General features: G+C 49.4%; 1 long non-coding RNA gene across 1 annotated transcript; it reads right to left on the minus strand.

Annotated features, from left to right (window-relative positions):
• Positions 1-602: 602 nt before the first annotated feature.
• On the minus strand, positions 603-6,010 carry LOC138846221 (uncharacterized). Its single transcript, XR_011383680.1, has 2 exons — positions 5,981-6,010; positions 603-5,171 (listed from the first exon to the last, which is right to left on the minus strand). It is a non-coding gene; the product is annotated as an uncharacterized lncRNA (long non-coding RNA).
• Positions 6,011-10,321: the final 4,311 nt, after the last annotated feature.

The following is a 10,321-nucleotide window of genomic DNA, read 5'->3' on the forward strand; positions in this document are numbered from 1 at the left end:
GGTTCATTACTCAGATGCCAGCAATGGTCAGGACTGAGCTAAGCTGGGAACTCAACTCATGTCTGCCCCATGTATGGTGGAGATCCAATCATGTGAGTGTCGCCGCCACTTCCCCTGGGGTGCACGTTAGCTGGAAGCTGGAGCCAGGAGCAACAGCCAGGAATTGAACCCTGGCACTCCAGTGTGGTATGTGCATACATTAGAGAGACATTTACCAAATGTAGATGATTGGGTAATAGGGACGGCTTGACGTGGAAAATCAGAATTCATGGAACATCTTTGCACAGGGCAGTTTTCCTGAGCGAAATGGGAAATTGATATAAATTCTGGTACCATACATACCAATTTAATCATGTATTGCCAATGCTGCTTCATTTGGACATTGTTATATAAACATCCCTCAAACAAGTGCTGAAGGAGACCGGAACTGCTAGCGTCTTCGAGGCTACATGGTTAAGTGTTTCTGTAAGAAATTGTTGCTTTCCCTTTTCCTTCAGTTTAGCTAAGTTTGATTACATAGTGTCCTTCACAAAGCACAGGTTGCAAAATACTCAAATTTTTCTTACTACATAGTGACTTTAACAGCTGTATTGAAGCTATGATTTTTATGCTGCTTCACCCCTTACACAGCACTTGCTCTTGGAATGAATCTGTGGTGTAGTGGGTAGAGCTGCCGTCTGCAGTGCTGGTATCTCATACTGGCACCAGTTCAAGTCCTGGCTGCTGCACTTCAAATCCAGCTCTCTTGTGTGGCCTGGAAAAGCAGTAGAAGATGGCCCAAGTCCTTGGGCCCTTGTACCTGCATGGGAGACCCTCCTGGCTCCTAGCTATGGCCTGACCCAGACCCAGTCATTGTGGCCATTTGGGGAGTGAACCAGCGGATGAAAGACCTCTGTCTCTGTCTCTGCCCTTCAAATAATATATATATATATATATATACACATATATAAAGAATGAATCTGGAGGGTTACAGTCCATAGCACCTTTCTTTGCATTTGCTGTGTTTCCTGCTTTTGTGTTATGTAAATAATGCTTGTAAAGTTTTCCACAGATACACAGGCAGTTGGTGCCCTTGTAAAAGAATAGTGGGGAAGCCTAGATCTTTGTCTTTTTTCCCACTTTTACATTTATCTGACCCATGAGTAATTCAACAAATAGCCTTATTTACCACAAGTTTCTATTATGAAAGTTGTCATACAGAAACTTTTAAAAATAATAAAATGAACTGTGCTTACCACCTAGATTTAAAAACATTTTACTTATTTCTTACTGAACAATTGGAAATTAACTTCAAGAGATGACATTTTACCTCTAAATACTTAAGCATGTTTCCCATAAAAATAAAGAATCTTTTACATAACCACAATACCATCACATACCTCAAAAAAAAGTATAGTGACTCCCTAATATTTATACACCTAGTCCATGTTTTAAGCTCCTGAAGACTGATCCAGCCAATGTTCACACATTGCATTGTACTTCATTGTTAAGGGTTTATCTAGAATAACCCTGTGGTGGTGTTTTTTGAGAGGAACGGAGACAGCACTCCCTGATCTGCTGGTTCACTCCCCCCTAAATGCCTGCAACAGCCAGGACTGGGCCAGGCCAAAGCTGGGAGCCTCCACTGGCTCTCTCACATGGGTGGCAGGTACCCAACCACTTGAGCCGTCACCTCTGCCTCCCGGAGCATGCACTAGCAGAAATCTGGGATTAGAAGGGTCAGGACTTGAACTCGGGCACTCCGACATAGGGTGTGGGTGTCTCAGTGGCAGCTTAACCCTGAAACGAAGCCAAGCAGCCCCTGGTTTTTCCTTTTTTTTTTTTTTTTTTTTTTTTTTAAGAGAGCCGATCAGTTTCCTTGTAGAATGTCTTGGGATTTAATTGCATGTTACCAATGTGGGTTGTTTCTGTATCCCCTTGTCAGTTCTGTAAAGTGAAAAGGGCCAAAGGTGTAAAGGTGTGACTGGATTCAGGTTAATCTGGTACCAGGTCATTGTGGTTCCCCATGATCTTGCCTCAATCAGTTCCTTTTTTTTTATCAAACTGGTAATTTTTCAAATTCTTCGTTCTTTCTACATTTATTGAATTGCTTTCCTGTCATCTACTTGGAGCGTACTAGAGCAGAATCACTCTCAATTCTTTTTTTTTTTTTTTTTAATTTATTTGACAGAGTTACAGACAGTGAGAGAGAGACAGAGAGAAAGGTCTTCCTTCCGTTGGTTCACCCACCAAGTGGCTGCCATGGCTGGCGCGCTGTGCTGATCTGAAGCCAGGAGCCAGGTGCTTCCTCCTGGTCTCCCATGCAGGTGCAGGGACCCAAGCACTTGGGCCATCCTCCACTGCCTTCCCGGGCCACAGCAGAGAGCTGGACTGGAAGAGGAGCAACTGGGACTAGAACCCGGTGCCCATATGGGATGCCAGCGCCGCAGGCGGAGGATTAACCAAGTGAGCCACGGCGCCGGCTCCCTCAATTCCTTTTAATTATCAGTTTTGGAGTGTCATCGCCAGTAAGGCGTTGTGTCATCTGCAGTACTGAAAACATGTCAGCCAACTTTGGTCTGTTCTGATGTTCAAATTGTCCCAGATTTGGCCAGGTGGAACCCTTACAGTGGCTCCACACGTCCTTTTGACATTGTCCTCTGACATAAGCTATCTCAACCTCGTCTTGCACTTTCAATGCCCCACATGTGGAAGGAAACACTTCCATTAAGACTTCCTGGCTCCTTTTCACAGGTAGCTGTTGAGAAACCAAGATCCGGGCACTTCACGTGCTCACTACTCCCACTCAGCTCAGTTTTCATAAAGACAACTCTGCACCCACCCGTAAGGGGGTCTAATTACATAACTGGGATAAACTAACAGACAGCTAAGTCTTGTTAAACACACGACTAAATGAGAAAGACCCTAGAAAGCCATGAACTTCACAAGGGGTATTGTGACCAAAACTATCAGCAAATTTTGCAGAGGGAATGGAGCTTAGTTAACCTGGCAGTGATTAAAGGGAAGGCACTCAAGAGCAACTGGGTAACCTGACACCTACTCGTCTCAGCTAACACACTGCTTGGGGTAATGTGCCTAGAAAGGACTAATCATGTTTTTTCCATCACATTGCTTAAGGCAGGCTTCTGATAAGATCGAAATTCCCTGAGCCTCTGCTTCCTGCAAACCTAAGTACTGGTTTTTCTTACCGGACCTTCATTTGGTCTTTAAAACCGTAAGGCTGCTGTCTTATCACTCCGTGTTCGTGTATCAAGTCACTTGCACGTGCCTGTAGACGTATTCCTGGTCCTGTATTTCTGTTATTCTCCCCTCTGGCGCTCTATTTCACTATAATTATTAGCACCATAGAACACTATCACCATTAAAAAAAAAAAAAAAAAACACAGCTAGCATGTGCACGAAGGTGGTGTGTGTGTAAATACGTGTGTAAGTTTGTAAGCACCATCTGTCCTTCCACTCTGTATGGACGGGGGAAGGGAAACCGTGACGTGGAAGTGTCTGCCGGAGGCTGTGTGTCCCCCAGTGACGGAAGTAAGGACTGCAGCCCACAGCGCCAGTGCTGAGTTGAGTTCTTGTAAAATAATGTTAAATAGAAATTCTGAGTACAAACAGTATGTACCTAACATTTTATACCATTTTGTATTTTTATGAGATTAGAGCACTGAAAAAAAAGCTTTTTTTTTTTTAAACCTGTTTGTGTCTTCTCTCCCATATAGTTTCTTAAAGTCAAGTCTTTAAATGAGAATAGCCCTACTCAAGATGCCAAGGCCTGCACCACGGCTCAATAGGCTAATCCTCCGCCTGCGGCGCCAGCACACCAGGTTCTAGTCCCAGTCGCTTCTCTTCCAGGCCAGCTGTGGCCCAGGAGTGCAGTGGAGGATGGCCCAAGTGCTTGGGCCCTGCACCTACATGGGAGACCAGGAGAAGCACCTGGCTCCTGGCTCCCGATCGGCGTGGTGTGCTGGCCCCGCAGCGCACCAGCTGCAGCGGCCATTTGGGGGGTGAACCAATGGAAAAAAGGAAGACCTTTCTCTCTGTCTCTAACTCTGCCTGTAAAAAAAAAAAAAAAAAAAAAAAAAAAAAAAAAAAAAAAGACGGCAAGTTTTGGTCTCCCACACAAGTACGCAAGTTCAGAATCTCATAGCCAATAATCATCTAGAGGGACCTCACATAACTTCAGTGGTTTCATGTAAAACTGAATTGTTTTAACCTCAAAACTTAAAAAAAATTCGCCATAACTTCAAGAAGCTCGAAGCCACTCTCCACCAGTCGTCATCGTCCTGCTGGTCTTGGGGTGAAGTTGCCCGTTTGAAGCCTACAGAGTAGAAGTCTTTTTCTGACGAGCAGTCTGATGCCAACATATGATCTGCATTCAAAAAGTCGTCATTACAAAATGATACCAGAGTATCATGTTCGTTGTGGGCACCGCATTTCACACGGGAGTATCACTCACGGTGCTAGTGTCCTCGGGCTCCCTGGCTATGAAGGGAAAGCTAGCACCACAAACAGAGGGGATCCCAGCGGCCAAGTCGCCGTGGTCCTCCCCCTTCTGGAGCCACAGGAAAGCAGGAGTGGAGAGGGCTCACGTGAGAACCAGGAAGGCACCCAGGAAGCACTGACTGAATTAATAAATCCATTCATCGGATTAGTTATGCACTGTGCAAGATACTGGCCAGGTAACAGCTACTCAGCCAAGTGCAAAGTGTCCAGTAAAGACAGCTTCCCACACTCCAGGATAAAGGCAGGTGGCAAGCATACAGTAACATTTGTAGAACACTTTGTAGTCACAAAGCATTTTTATGTATACAAGGGGTCTTCAGAAAACTCAAGGAAAATACATAATATGAAAAAAACAGATGTTAATATTTTTTGCACCAAAACTAAACCTAATTGTATTGTCCCATGAGCTTTTTTGACACACCCTGGTACATTCATTCCTCCTCCCCTGTATGTGTCAGACTCCACAGGGGCCAAGGACTGACCGGGGCACCTTGTGTCTCCTAATAGCCAGAACACAGACAGTGGGGGAACCTATAAAAGGTGATCCAGCAAAGGAAGAAAAAGGGTAGGACCTTGTGAAAAACAGAAACCAGATAAAGTCTCGAACCTGAGACCTCGCATGGCGGCCAGTTCTTCCTGTGCTTCTCAGACACACGCTGGGCTGTAGGAAACTGGGGAGGGAAGGAAACCCCGGACTCGGACCTGCTTGGCAGGAGTCCCCCATATCCATACGGTGACTCCCAAGGGAGAGGTCAGATGAGCGCCTGGAAGTAATCCTGACTTCTTGCAGGTTCAGAAAAGCCACAGGTCCATGATTCTGGCCAGCACTTTTCTCTCACTGCATTCCCGGATTCACTGATTTCTCCACCAAGGACTGGCGTAAAAATTATTTTTACTAATTCCGGGAAGCAGGTGGACCGTGCGGAGGGCAATGGGCAGGCAAGGGCGCCCTCTGTCGGTCGGCCCGTGACCTGCGACGCGGTCTCGCACCGAGCTGGAGTGCGGCACCCACTAAACACGGGTTATCCCAGCAGGTTATGGAGGTGATGCCTATGACAAGCACCTCCACGCCGTTCCCTTTAAATACCTACAACGACTGTCCACTAAAATCCTTCAACCCATATTTTTACTTTTTTTTTTAAGAGGGGCGCTATTCCCTTTCTGGGGGGCTGGTGTTCGCCCACTCTTTCTCCAAAGCCTAGCAAAAGGACACCTGGGCGCCGGTTAGCACTCTGTTCCCGAACTCTCCTCCCTCCCGGCTTGTCCTAACTGAAACCTCTTTCCGAGCACCCCCAGACCCGGGGAGGCCCCCAAGGCTCAGCGAGTCACCCGCTCGGTGAAGCGCCCCTGTCGCCCGCCCACGGAGACGGCCCGCCAGGAAGCGATGCCCAACAGCCTAAGCTCAGTCCCCGCAGGATGCGGTACAATACGGCGCCCTGGTTGCAACAGCAGACCCTCCCCGCCCAGCGACTCCCACCACCTCAAACCAGACAGACGCGCCAGGCACGAGCTCCGCTTCCGGCTCGAAAAGGACTCTGGGACACTGGGCGGGGCCTGACGCGCCAGGATTCCTGGGAAATGTGGTCTGCGACGCCTCGGCACCCACGGCGCAGGCGCGCCTTGCCGTCCGACGGGGCCCCACCCCGCCCGCTCACGGCCCCGCAGATCCTGAGCGCCCTCGCGCGCTCTTGCGAGGCGGGGGATGGGGGGCTGGTGGGCGTGGTGCTGCAGGGGTGGGCGGGCTGACTGCAGGTGTAAGTGGCAAGGACCCTCGGCGGGTCCTGCCCACCTCTGAGGAGGGCTGGGATACACGGATGCTGGTGTTGCAGGTAACAGCTTAACCCAATGCACCACCACGCCGGCCCCGCCAATATTCTTAATAAAATGTAAATGCAAAAAGTTTTAAAAACAGTTACAGTAAAAGTCCCCTATACACCACTCCAAGGCTCATTCCGTGGTCTGTTTCTGCAGCTGTTAGCTATATATCAAAAATTATCTTGATACTTTTACTACATATGTATGTTTCTAGGGGTAATAAGTAGAGACTGTCACTTGTTTTAGTAAAAAGTTAAATTGCAAATCTTCCGCAATTTGCCTTTTTTTTTTTTTTTTTTTTTGGAGAGGCAGTTTTTTTTTTTTAAGACATTTATTTGAAAGGCAGAGTTACAGACAAGCAGAGAAAAATAGAGAGGGAGAGAGGTCTTCCATCTACTGGTTCACTCCCCAGATGGCTGCAGCTAGGCTGATCTGAAGCCAGGAAACAGGAGCTTCTTCAGGGTCTCCCACACGGGCGCAGGGGCCCAAGCGCTTGGGCCATCTTCAGCTGCTTCCCCAGGCTCATTAGCAGGGAGCCGGTTTGGAAGTGGAGCAGCCGGGACTCGAACCGGTGTCCATATGGGATGCCAGCACTGCAGGCAGTGGCTTTACCCGCTACGCCACAGCACCAGCCCCTGTAATTTGCTTTAGTTATACTGTGTGTGTCAGATTAATCTATGTAATGAACCACAGTCCCCCCACGGAGCGCCTGCCTTCTGTGTGTGGGAACTCGTCTCCCCCGTCTCCCTGCAGTGGTGGATTCAGAGCTACACAGAGGACTTGGCCAGGAGGTGCAGCTGTGCCTTCCTGCCCCCGCCCCAGCTGGCCGTCAGCAACGTTGTTTCCCAGCTTCCCCCCACCTGACCTGCTGCCCCGCACTGTCACCAGGGAGCCTCCTGAGAAGCAGTTTCAGTTCCCTTCATCCCACAGGCGGCAAACTCCCAGCTGTTTCCTGAGATTTCCAGCCCAGAGCCCACCAGACCCCAGGCGGAGGCCCTCTCCTTGCGTCATGCTCCTGTTCCCAGGGGTCGATCTTACATCTGTGGAGTACCTTCCATTCCTTAGTTCAATATGTTATCGATCCCTGCTGCAGGAGGGTGCTTCAGAGAACAAGGGGGAGATAATAGAACTGAACGTGCCGGCGCCGCGGCTCACTAGGCTAATCCTCCGCCTTGCGGCACCAGCACACCGGGTTCTAGTCCCGGTTGGGGTGCCGGATTCTGTCCCGGTTGCCCCTCTTCCAGGCCAGCTCTCTGCTGTGGCCAGGGAGTGCAGTGGAGGATGGCCCAAGTGCTTGGGCCCTGCACCCCATGGGAGACCAGGAGAAGTACCTGGCTCCTCCCTTCAGATCAGTGTGGTGCGCCAGCCGCAGCGGCCATTGGATTGTGAACCAACGGCAAAAGGAAGACCTTTCTCTCTGTCTCTGTCTCTCATTGTCCACTCTGCCTGAACGTGTGAGCTGCTTGGGAGTGGGCGTTTGGCCTGGCAGTTAAGATACAGCTTGGGATGCCCACGCCCCACCTCAGAGTTCCCAGGTTCCAGCTTCCTGCTAAAGGCCACCTGGAGACACAACAGGTGATGGGTGTTGTGGGCATTTGGGATTGGAGGAGTAAACCAGATGGGACCTCATGCACTCATATTCTCTCTCTCTCTCTCCCTCCCTCCCTCTCTCCCTTCCTCTTTCCCTCTCCTTCCCCCACTTCTCTCTCTCTCTTGCCCTCACAAATAAATTTAAAAGAAATTTTGAAATTAAAAACGGTTTAATTGGGGCCAGTGTTGTGGTTCATTGGGTTAAGCCACTGCCCGCAATGCAGGCATCCCATATAAGCGCCAGTTCGAATCCTGGCTGCTCCATTTCCGATCCAGCCCCCTGCTAATGCACTTGGGAAAGCAGCAGAGGGTGGCTCAAGTGATTGGGCCCCTGCACCCATGTGGGAGACCTGGATGGAGTTCTTGGCTCCTGACTTCAGCCTGGCCCAGTCCTGGGCTTTGTGGCCATTTGGGAATCAAGCAGTGGATGGAAGATCTCTCTCTCTCTCTCTCTCTCTCTCTCTCTCTCTCTCTCTTTGCCTTTCAAATAAATTACTTTTTTAAAATAATAATTGAGTTTATTTTGGTGCAAAAACGTTTGAAACCCATGCATGGTTTTCTCATAATATCCATTTTCCACTTATTATTATATTAAAAAAAAACCACCCTGGCACCAAAATAAACGCATTCTCTTAATTCCATTTGTTCCAAAAGTTTTTTGAAGTACCCTTGTGTGTTGGAAACAGAAAGCAGATGCCAAAGTGTGACGTCACCACGCTTTCCTCTGCCGTTTCTCCTTTGCTCTCTGTCTGTCAGTGAGTGTACGCAGGAGCAGTCTGGGCGCTGTGGGTGTGAGTTCAGAACCCACCACTCCCTGCTGGCTGCATCAGCTGCTGGGCCTTGGATCAGATAGCTGGCAAAGCTCTTTAGTGGGGGGGGATTATTTCTGAATGACTCGATAGACTTTAAATGGATCAAGTCCCTCTTTCGTGCCTGGAACCAATAAGAGAGATGTAGGATTACAAAAACCTGTTCCAAATTGAAACGACCTGCTCCCCACCCCCACCCCCGACTAAGTCCCGACCTCAGAGGAAAACAAAGCAAGCAAGCTGTTACTGAGAGCTGAATTAGGGAATTTGTAATAACCGGCTCTGATTTATGAGCTTACCGGCTCAGCGCATCCCAGAAAAGGTAGCATTTTGATGTGGGCACAGCTGGCTCAGGGACCACCAGCAAGTAAGATAGATGCTTCTTACTTAGGGACCTGAGTCTCTGCTCACCGAGGCAAGGGAGGGAGCCCACCCCCCACACTTGCTTTGTGGAGGGAGGAAAAGACAGCGCAGGGCTCCAAAGCCCAGCTTTGGGGATCAGACGGCCAGAGGGTGAATCCCAGCTCGGTCTCCAGTTGGCTCTCATAGGGTTCCTCGAGAGGTTCATGGAGGAGCCAGCCACTAGCCTGACAGCTGAGACGCCCACAATCCAGTGTGCAGCATTGCATCTGGGTTCAGTTTCTAGTCAGGGGCCTGACTTCAGCTTCCGGCTCAGGCAGGTCCTGGGAGGCTGTAGAGATGGTTCTGGTGACTGGGTCCCTGCCACCCACAGGACAGACCTGAACAGCAATCCCAGCTTCCACGGCGGCCCTGGCCCAGCCCCTGCCATCGTGGGCATTTAAAGAGTGAGCCAAGGCCTGCGCCGCAGCTCACTAAGCTAATCCTCCACCTGCGGCGCCGGCACACTGGGTTCTAGTCCCGGTCGGTGCGCCGGATTCTGTCCTGGTTGCTCCTCTTTCAGTCCAGCTCTCTGCTGTGGCCAGGGAGTGCAGTGGAGGATGGCCCAAGTCCTTGGGCCCTGCACTGCATGGGAGACCAGGAGAAGCACCTGGCTCCTGGCTTCTGTTCAGCGTGGTGCGCCAGCCGCAGCGGCCATTGGAGGGTGAACCAATGGCAAAGGAAGACCTTTCTCTCTTTCTGTCTCTCTCTCCCACTGTCTACTCTGCCTAAAAAAAAAAAAAAAAAAAAAAAAAAAAAAAAAAGTGAGCCAAGGGGCTGGCGTTGTGGCACAATAAGGCACTTCCAATCCAGCTCCCTGCTAACATGTCTGAGAAAGCAGTGGAAGATGACCCAAGTCCTTGGGTCCCTGCACTCATGTGGGAGGCCTGGAAGAAGCTTCTGGTTCCTGCGGCCATTTGGGGAGTGAATCAGGCGAAGGAAGATCTCTTTCCTCTCTCTCTCTCTCTCTCTCTCCCTCCCTCCCTCTGTAACTCTGCCTCTCAAATAAATAAATAAGTTTTTATTAAAAAATCATAATTTTCCTCTCTCCTAGAACTTTATGAGTGTTAAAAGAATGGATGAGTTTAATGCTCATCTGAGGTGGGATGGTACTTCTTTAAACAAAATTTACCCTATGATCCAGCAATTCTACCTCTGGGATGAACCAAAAGGAACTGAAAGCAAGGACTCCAAAAGATACTTGTGCA

The sequence above is a fragment of the Oryctolagus cuniculus genome, chromosome 17 (assembly GCF_964237555.1).
Source record: "Oryctolagus cuniculus chromosome 17, mOryCun1.1, whole genome shotgun sequence".
NCBI classification, from domain to species: Eukaryota; Metazoa; Chordata; class Mammalia; order Lagomorpha; family Leporidae; genus Oryctolagus; species Oryctolagus cuniculus.